The sequence below is a fragment of the Aegilops tauschii genome, chromosome 2, assembly GCF_002575655.3.
Source record: "Aegilops tauschii subsp. strangulata cultivar AL8/78 chromosome 2, Aet v6.0, whole genome shotgun sequence".
Lineage (NCBI taxonomy): Eukaryota > Viridiplantae > Streptophyta > Magnoliopsida > Poales > Poaceae > Aegilops > Aegilops tauschii.
In genome coordinates, this window is record NC_053036.3 from 9614393 (window position 1) to 9622915 (window position 8523).

Sequence of the window (8523 nt, forward strand, 5' to 3'; positions counted from 1 at the left end):
CGCCAACGGGCCAAGTTTGGAGCTAGGCGGCATCTCCATTCAGTGGCGGAGGGACTGCCTTTTCCCTTACGCAGAGCCGCCAAGCCACCCCAAAGACTGGAATCTGACGTGGTTTTACTGCCAAGACACGTCGCTGGCTGATGAGAGTCCGTTGCCCGGCTTTCGCCCCTCGCGTCTGGAGCCGACTCACCCACTGTCAGACAAGCTGACTCAAGCGGAGCGCCAACCTCTGCTCCCCACCATCAACATGATCAAGGCTCTCCTGGGCAATGGTCTCAACGGAATCGATCTGGTCCGGGTCTGGATCTCGTGGTGGGTGATCCCATTGAGCCGCCGCCCCGGCTTAATGTGCGAGTACACGGGCCGTAAGGATGACCCCCAGAGACATAGCCGCAACGATCTTCCTGAAGATGTTGCAGAGGATATGACCAAGGCTCTTTTGAACGAGAGCCTGGCAGATTGCGGGAGGACCGGGTTAGCCCCCTTCTGCAAGACCAACCCAGCCCCAGCGGTAAGCCGCTGATCTGAACATCTTATCTTCTTCTGTATATAGCTTTCATCTGAACCGTTTTAAGAAATCATCATTGTACTTTTCAGGCTGATGACAAGTTCTGGCGGGTCAAATATGACCATGAGGCGGCCAAGAAGGCCAGAAAGGCGAAGAAAGCCGCCAAGAAACCACCCCTCGCAAGAAAGGAAGTAGGCCTACTGCTTCAGAGCTGATGCAACTAAGCGACAGCTCCGAGTCAGAGGTAACCCCTGAGCCCGTAAGTCCTTGTTGCATTTGTTGTTTATTGCTGTCCGCCTTATCAATACTTGTTCATGGACAGGATGACACCGGCGCAAGTAACCCGGTGGTTGAAGAGGTAATGTCACTTTCCTCCGACTCAGAGCCCTTGCCAAGGCTGAAAGTCCGAAGGGTAACCCGGAAAGTAAGCTTTTCCAATCCTTTAGCTTATCAAGATCCTCAATTTATTTTGAAGCGACAGGTTCATGAAAGTCGGCGGCACAACTGGACCAACAAAGACACTGACCTTTCCGCCGGGTTACCTGACGCATCAAGGAAACGCCGGACCGAGGTGATCTCAAAGTTGTACCCTTTTCATCCTTTGGCAGGTGTTATACGTCAACCGCTCAACTCTTCTGACTCAAATTATCAGGAAACTTCCCCCTCTTCTGGCGACTCTATGCAGTCGAATCTTCCGGCTTTCAAGACCGTGCCCAGGTAATGATGACCATCCCATGTTATACTTGTCTTTTACTTACACTGTTGTGCTTAATCTTTTTTTTGTCTTTTCAATGCCCAAGCAAAACTCAGCAAAAGGGCGAAGAAGCACAAGCCGGTCGATGAGCCAGACTTGCCTGAGCCAGAGGCAGCCGCTCAAGAGCCGCCAGCTGCCTCTGCTCCTGAGGCCGCTGCTCCAACCAACAAGCCCGTAACAGAAGCTTCTGTTAACCCGGAGGCCTCCAGCTCGGCTCAACCAGCAGATGACCCGGACGGAGTTTGTTGAGCCGGGTAGACCTACTGCGCTGGCCAAGTGCTCCGCCAAAGGGGAGCTGCTAGAGTCCCGCCGGGTTAACCTGGACCTCACCGACTATGCCAATTTGAACATTGGAGAGATCGTCTCCGGCTTCGTCAGCCAAGTGCACAAGAGCCGGGACGCAGAGATTGCCATGGTGAACCAGATCCAGCAGAAATCCGAGGTATTATTCTTCTGTCCTCTTACTTACTGCATAGTTACCTTTACCATGCTAGCCTCCAAGTCGACGACTTATGATTGAGTATGTTGTAGACTTAAGTTCCGGCTTACTCCATTGAACCGGTAAGTTGTAGATATAAACGTTCAATATGCATTAGCCCCCAAGTGCCAAGTGTCTTTGCTTGGAAAACGCTTGGGACTTTAAATTTGCATAGTAACTGTTCATGCCATAACCCAGAAATTTATGCAGGCTGCTGGCAAGAACTTTGAGGCTGACATCTCTGATCTCAAGAACCAGCTGAAGATGCAAGAAATGGAGACCTGGAAGGCAAATGCCAAATTTGTCTCCAGTATTGCCGCGCAAGAAAAGCTGAAGACGGAGTTTGACGCTGAACGGAAGGCTTGGGCCGAAGAAAAGGTCGCGCTGGTGAACCGGGCTGAACAGGCGGAGAAGGCTCTCTCCGAGAAGACCGCCGAACTCTCCGGTTTAAAGCGCCAAGTGTCCCAGATGGTCACCGCAATCTTCGGTAAGTCATTGCACCGGCTTTCATCAAGTTTAGAATTTTTATGTCTCATAACTCATCCTTGTCAGCGGCCTATCTTATTCTGTTAAACAGGTCCCAGAAGTGCCAACCTCAACCAGAGTGTGGTAACCAAGCTGAAGGCCGTGTACACCCTGGTGGAGCAACTCTACACCGGGTCACAGCGTGCCTTGGCTGTGGTGGCCCTATCTAACGAGGTGCCGACTCACCTGGTGGAAGTCCTTCGCCGGCTCGCCGTTCTGCCTCAACGTATCCAAGAGCTGCGACGGGCCTCAGCAAGAGCCGGAGCGATCGCCGCGCTGAGCCAGGCCAAGGCGTTCCTTCCAGAGTTAGACCCGGCGGACATCGCCCTCGGCTATCCGAGTCTGAAGGAAGACGGCACCGCCTTCGATCAGAAGGACTTCGCAGCTTGCGTGAAGGCCGTACGCCCGGTGGCCACTCTGATTGGCAATGATACAGATCTGACTAAGTATCAGCCGGGTTACGATGCAGAAAATCAGAATATCCCTACTCCGCGCTATGAAGCCCTTAGCTTGATCCCGCCGGCTCGTCAGCACACCTTCGCCCCGGAGATTGACCTGGCCGGGTTAATTGACGAGGAAGCTCAATTCGAAGCTCTCAGCGGCATCGACTGGAAGTCATCAACTTTCTAGGGCTTGGGAACAGCCGGAGGAGAAGAGAGGGACGAGCCGGAGCCTTCAACCCAGCAAGCGTCTTAACTCTGCGGGCGGCTTATAAAACAATGCTCCACCCTTTTGGACACAATGAGTCTTGTAATAGAGTAGGACCAACACTTTAACTTGGCCGTGCCATCGTGCACGCGTTGAATGCCGAAGTCCATTGAAGTTGTCTCCTTTATATTCTCCGGGTCATGATTGATCATTCATTTTCCTTAAACTCAAAATAGTTGCCTTTAACTATCCTGCATAAAAGGACAAATCACAAGTCTCTAGGCGGCTTACCGCACTGAGAATCATATGCTTTAGACATATAACCCGGAATATGAATCAAAAAAGACTGGCCCTCAATTATGTCCTTAATACAGCCGTAATAACACACTTAGCGGCCTGCAAGTATACTTCCGGTTTAGATAACCCGGGTAGTAAGGTTGGTACCTTAATTCCGGTTTACCTGTCTTAACACTGTAAATCAACGTTAAGCCGGCAAAGTGAGACCCGGCTGTACACACTTTGAAATAATCAAAAGAAACTTGCTATAAAGCAGAAGAACTTAGGGGCTTCCGGTTCGAATACGACCAGAGACCCGGCCCAAAGGGGTTATGCTAGGATTCGAATACGAGCATATAGCCCCCAGTGGGTGTGGCGATGCCAATCAAGAGGGTACTGACAGCTATGTTCTCTTTGGTTCGAATACGACCCATGTTTGAACATGAAGCCCCCAAGTGATTTTAAGAATTGTTTAACGACGCTGATTCGAATACGATCCACGTCGGTTCCCAAAGGGGTTAAACTATGATTCAAATATGATCAAAGAAAACTCCCCAATGAGCTCGGCACTTTGCCAATCAAATGGGTATCGATAGCTATGTTCTCTTTGGTTCGAATACGACCTATGTTTGAACAGGAAGCCCCCAAGTGACCTTATTACCTACGGCTAGATTCGAATACGATCGTAAGCCGGATCCTCCTTCAAGTTATCGTGTTAATCTTGCAATGAAAACAACACGTGCACATTTGGAGGAGAAAAAGGACAGAGGTCTTGCTTTATTGCTTATCATAATATATACATGGCTGAGAGAAATATGTACATTATGAGAGCCGGTGGCTCAAGTGTAGTAAGGCCGAAGCTGAGCTATGTTCCACGGCCGACGGGTCTCTTCCTCCGACTTACGTGAATCTTTATGCTCCCGAATGTCAATGAGGTAATATGACCCGTTGTGCAAATTCTTGCTGACCACAAAGGGCCCTTCCCAAGGTGGAGATAGCTTATGCGCATCAGTTTGATATTGGATGAGCTGGAGCACGAGATCGCCCTCCTGGAAGACCCGGGATTTAACCCGACGACTATGATAACGGCGCAGGTCTTGTTGGTAAATCGCTGAGCGAGCTGCTGCCACATCACGCTGTTCGTCCAACAAGTCGAGAGCATCTTGGCGCGCCTGTTCATTATCCGCCTCAACATAAGCCGCCACTCGAGGTGAGTCATGACGGATGTCACTGGGGAGGACTGCTTCTGCCCCATAAACCATGAAGAAAGGCGTGAAACCTGTAGACCTGTTAGGAGTAGTGTTGATGCTCCATAACACGGAGGGCAACTCCACCCAACAACCCGGCGTCCGTTGCAAAGGGACCAAAAGCCGGGGCTTGATGCCTTTCAGAATCTCCTGATTAGCTCTCTCAGCTTGACCATTGGATTGAGGATGAGCCACTGAGGAAACATCAAGTCGGATATGCTCTCGTTGACAAAACTCTTCCATGGCGCCATTGGATAGATTGGTGCCATTGTCAGTTATAATGCTGTGCGGAAAGCCAAAGCGAAAAATCACCTTTTTCATAAATTGAACCGCCGTGGCTGCATCACACTTACTAACTGGCTCCGCTTCAACCCACTTGGTAAATTTGTCAACTGCCACCAAGAGGTGGGTCTTCTTATCCTTGGACCTTTTAAAAGGCCCAACCATATCAAGCCCCCATACCGCAAAGGGCCAAGTAATTGGGATCATCCTCAGCTCCTAAGCCGGCACATGAGCCCGTCGTGAGAACCTTTGGCAACCATCACATTTACTGACCAAGTCCTCCGCATCAGCATGAGCCGTCAGCCAATAAAAACCATGACGAAAAGCCTTGGCCACAAGAGAGTTTGAGCCGGCGTGATGGCCACAATCCCCTTCATGAATCTCACGCAAGATCTCTTGACCTTCCTCAGGGGAAACACAGCGCTGAAACGCTCCCTTAACATTGCGGTGATGCAACTCGTCATTGATAACAATCATTGACTTAGCCCGCCGGGTTATTTGTCTGGCCAAAGTTTCATCCTCAGGCAACTCCCCCCGGGTCATGTAAGCCAGATAGGGCATTGTCCAGTCCGGTATGATGTGGAGAGCCGCCACCAGTCGTGCCTCCGGGTCAGGGACAGCCAAGTCTTCCTCTGTAGGCAACTTAACAGAAGGGTTATACAGGACGTCCAGGAAAGTATTAGGCGGCACCGGTTTTCGCTGAGAGCCCAGCCGGCTTGAAGCATCAGCCGCCTCGTTCTTCCTGCGATCGATGTGCTCTACTTGGTAACCCTGAAAGTGCCCAGCAATGGCATCAACTTCGCGGCGATAAGCCGCCATGAGAGGGTCCTTAGAGTCCCACTTGCCTGATACTTGTTGAGCTACCAAGTCTGAGTCGCCGAAACACCTTACCCGGCTCAAGCTCATCTCCTTAGCCATCCGAAGACCATGGAGCAAGGCCTCGTACTCAGCTGCGTTGTTGGTACAAGGAAACATCAATTGTAGCACATAATGGAACTTATCACCCTTAGGGGAAGCCAATACGACTCCAGCCCCCGAGCCCTCCAACTGCCTGGACCCATCAAAGTGAATAGTCCAATATGTGTTATCCGGCTTTTGCTCGGGCACTTGTGATTCTGTCCAATCATTGATGAAATCCACCAAGGCCTGAGGTCCGAGCTCTATAGCCCACTTAGCCACTCTCCCTGTGGCCTCTCTGTTTTGAATGATATCACCAAGAGGGGCAGAACTGACCACAATGATAGGATGACCCTGGAAATAATGCTTAAGCTTCCGGCTTGCCATGAACACACCATAAACAAGCTTCTGCCAATGTGGATACCGCTGTTTGGACTCGATAAGCACTTCGCTGACATAATAAACCGGCCGCTGAACCGGATGCTCCTTACCCTCCTCCTTGCGCTCCACCACCACAGCCACACTGACGGCTCGTGTGTTCGCCGCCACGTACAGTAATAAGGGCTCCTTATCGACCGGAGCAGCAAGGACTGGGGGCTCTGCCAACTGCTTCTTCAAATCCTCAAAAGCGGTATTAGCTGCATCATTCCAGACAAAGTTATCAGTTTTCTTCATCAACTGATATAATGGCATGGCCTTCTCACCCAAACGGCTTATAAACCGGCTTAATGCAGCGATGCGACCCGCCAAGCGCTGAACGTCATTTATACACGCCGGCTTAGCCAGGGAGGTGATGGCCTTGATCTTCTCCGGGTTAGCTTCAATGCCTCTGTCAGAAACCAAATAACCCAAGAGTTTGCCTGCAGGAACACCAAAAACACACTTGGCCGGGTTAAGCATCATCTTGTAGACCCGGAGATTATCAAAGGTTTCCCTTAAATCATCTATCAGGGTTTCCTCCTTTATGGACTTAACCACAATGTCGTCCACATAAGCATGAACATTGCGCCCAATTTGGTTATGAAGACAGTTCTGCACACAACGCTGATAAGTTGCCTGTGCACACTTGAGTCCAAAGGGCATAGACACATAGCAGAAGGCTCCAAAGGGAGTGATGAACGCCGTCTTCTCCTGGTCCTTAACTGCCATTTTAATCTGATGATATCCGGAATAAGCATCCAAGAAACTTAAGCGCGCACAACCTGCCATAGCATCAATAATTTGATCAATACGGGGAAGGGCGAAAGGATCAGCCGGACACGCCTTGTTTAAGTCCGTGTAGTCCACACACATCCGCCAAGTGCCGTTCTTCTTGAGTACGAGCACCGGGTTAGCTAACCACTCTGGGTGAAAGACTTCAACAATAAACCCGGCCGCCAAGAGCCGGGCCACCTCTTCACCAATAGCTTTCCGCCTCTCTTCATTAAACCGCCGAAGGAACTGCCTGACCGGCTTAAATTTCGGATCAACATTGAGAGTGTGCTCAGCGAGTTCTCTAGGTACACCCGGCATGTCAGAAGGTTTCCATGCGAAGATGTCCCTATTCTCACGGATGAACTCGATGAGCGCGCTTTCCTATTTTGGATCCAGATTGGCACTGATGCTAAACTGCTGAGATGAATCTCCTGGAACAAAATCAACAAGCTTAGTTTCATCAGCCGACTTAAGTTTCATCGCCGGCTCATTTTCCGTAGTCGGCTTTTTCAGAGAGGTCATATCTGTTGGGTCAACATTGTCTTTGTAAAACTTCAACTCCTCTGTTGCACAAACAGATTCTGCATAAGCTGCATCGCCTTCCTCACACTCCAGAGCCACTTTCCGGCTACCGTGAACCGTAATGGTCCCATTATGACCCGGCATCTTGAGCTGTAAGTACACATAACACGGCCGTGCCATGAACTTGGCGTAAGCCGGCCGCCCAAATATGGCATGGTACGGACTTCTTATCTTAACCACCTCAAAGGTCAATTTCTCCACCCTGTAGTTGTTCTCATCTCCAAAGGCCACTTCCAACTCGATCTTGCCGACTGGATAAGCCGACTTACCAGGTAACACACCGTGGAAAATAGTGTTGGACTGGCTGAGGTTCTTATAAATCAACCCCATACGACGGAACGTCTCGTAATAGAGGATGTTGATGCTGCTGCCGCCATCCATGAGCACCTTAGTGAACTTATATCCTCCCACCTGAGGAGCCACCACCAGGGCCAAGTGACCCGGATTGTCCACCCGGGGAGGGTGATCCTCCCTACTCCACACTATAGGCTGTTCAGACCACCGCAAGTAGCGTGGAACCGCCGGCTCAACAGCATTCACAGCCCTCTTATGAAGCTTCTGATCTCTCTTACACAGACTGGTGGTAAACACATGATACTGTCCACCGCTGAGCTGCTTTGGATTGGTCTGATAACCCCCCTGCTGCTGTTGATGACCCTGGCCGGACTGCTGGTTAAAGCCCCCTTGACCATTCTGATGATTAGAATTTGAGCCGCCGCCCGGGCCATGAAAGCCGCCGGCGCCTGAGCCGCCGCCCGGGCCATTGTAATTCTTAAAGGCCTTCATGATTGCACAATCCTTCCATAGATGCGTCGCTGGCTTCTCTCTAGAGCCATGCCTAGGACAAGGCTCATTCAATAGTTGCTCCAGCGTCGGGCCTGACCCGCCGCCTCGGGGAGGGGGCCTCCCCTTGCGTCGCTGGTTATTACCTTGTGAGCTGGCGTTGGCTACAAACTCTAGGCTGCCATCGGCCTTGCGCTTGCCACCTCCTTGGTTCCCCGGGTTATGCTGAGGACCCTTGCCATTGCCGTTCTTCTTTCCCTTCCCTGTCCTTTCATCATCTGAAGGGGGATCCTTGGTACCATCAGAATCGGCGTACTTGACAAGAGCCGCCATTAGTGTACCCATATCA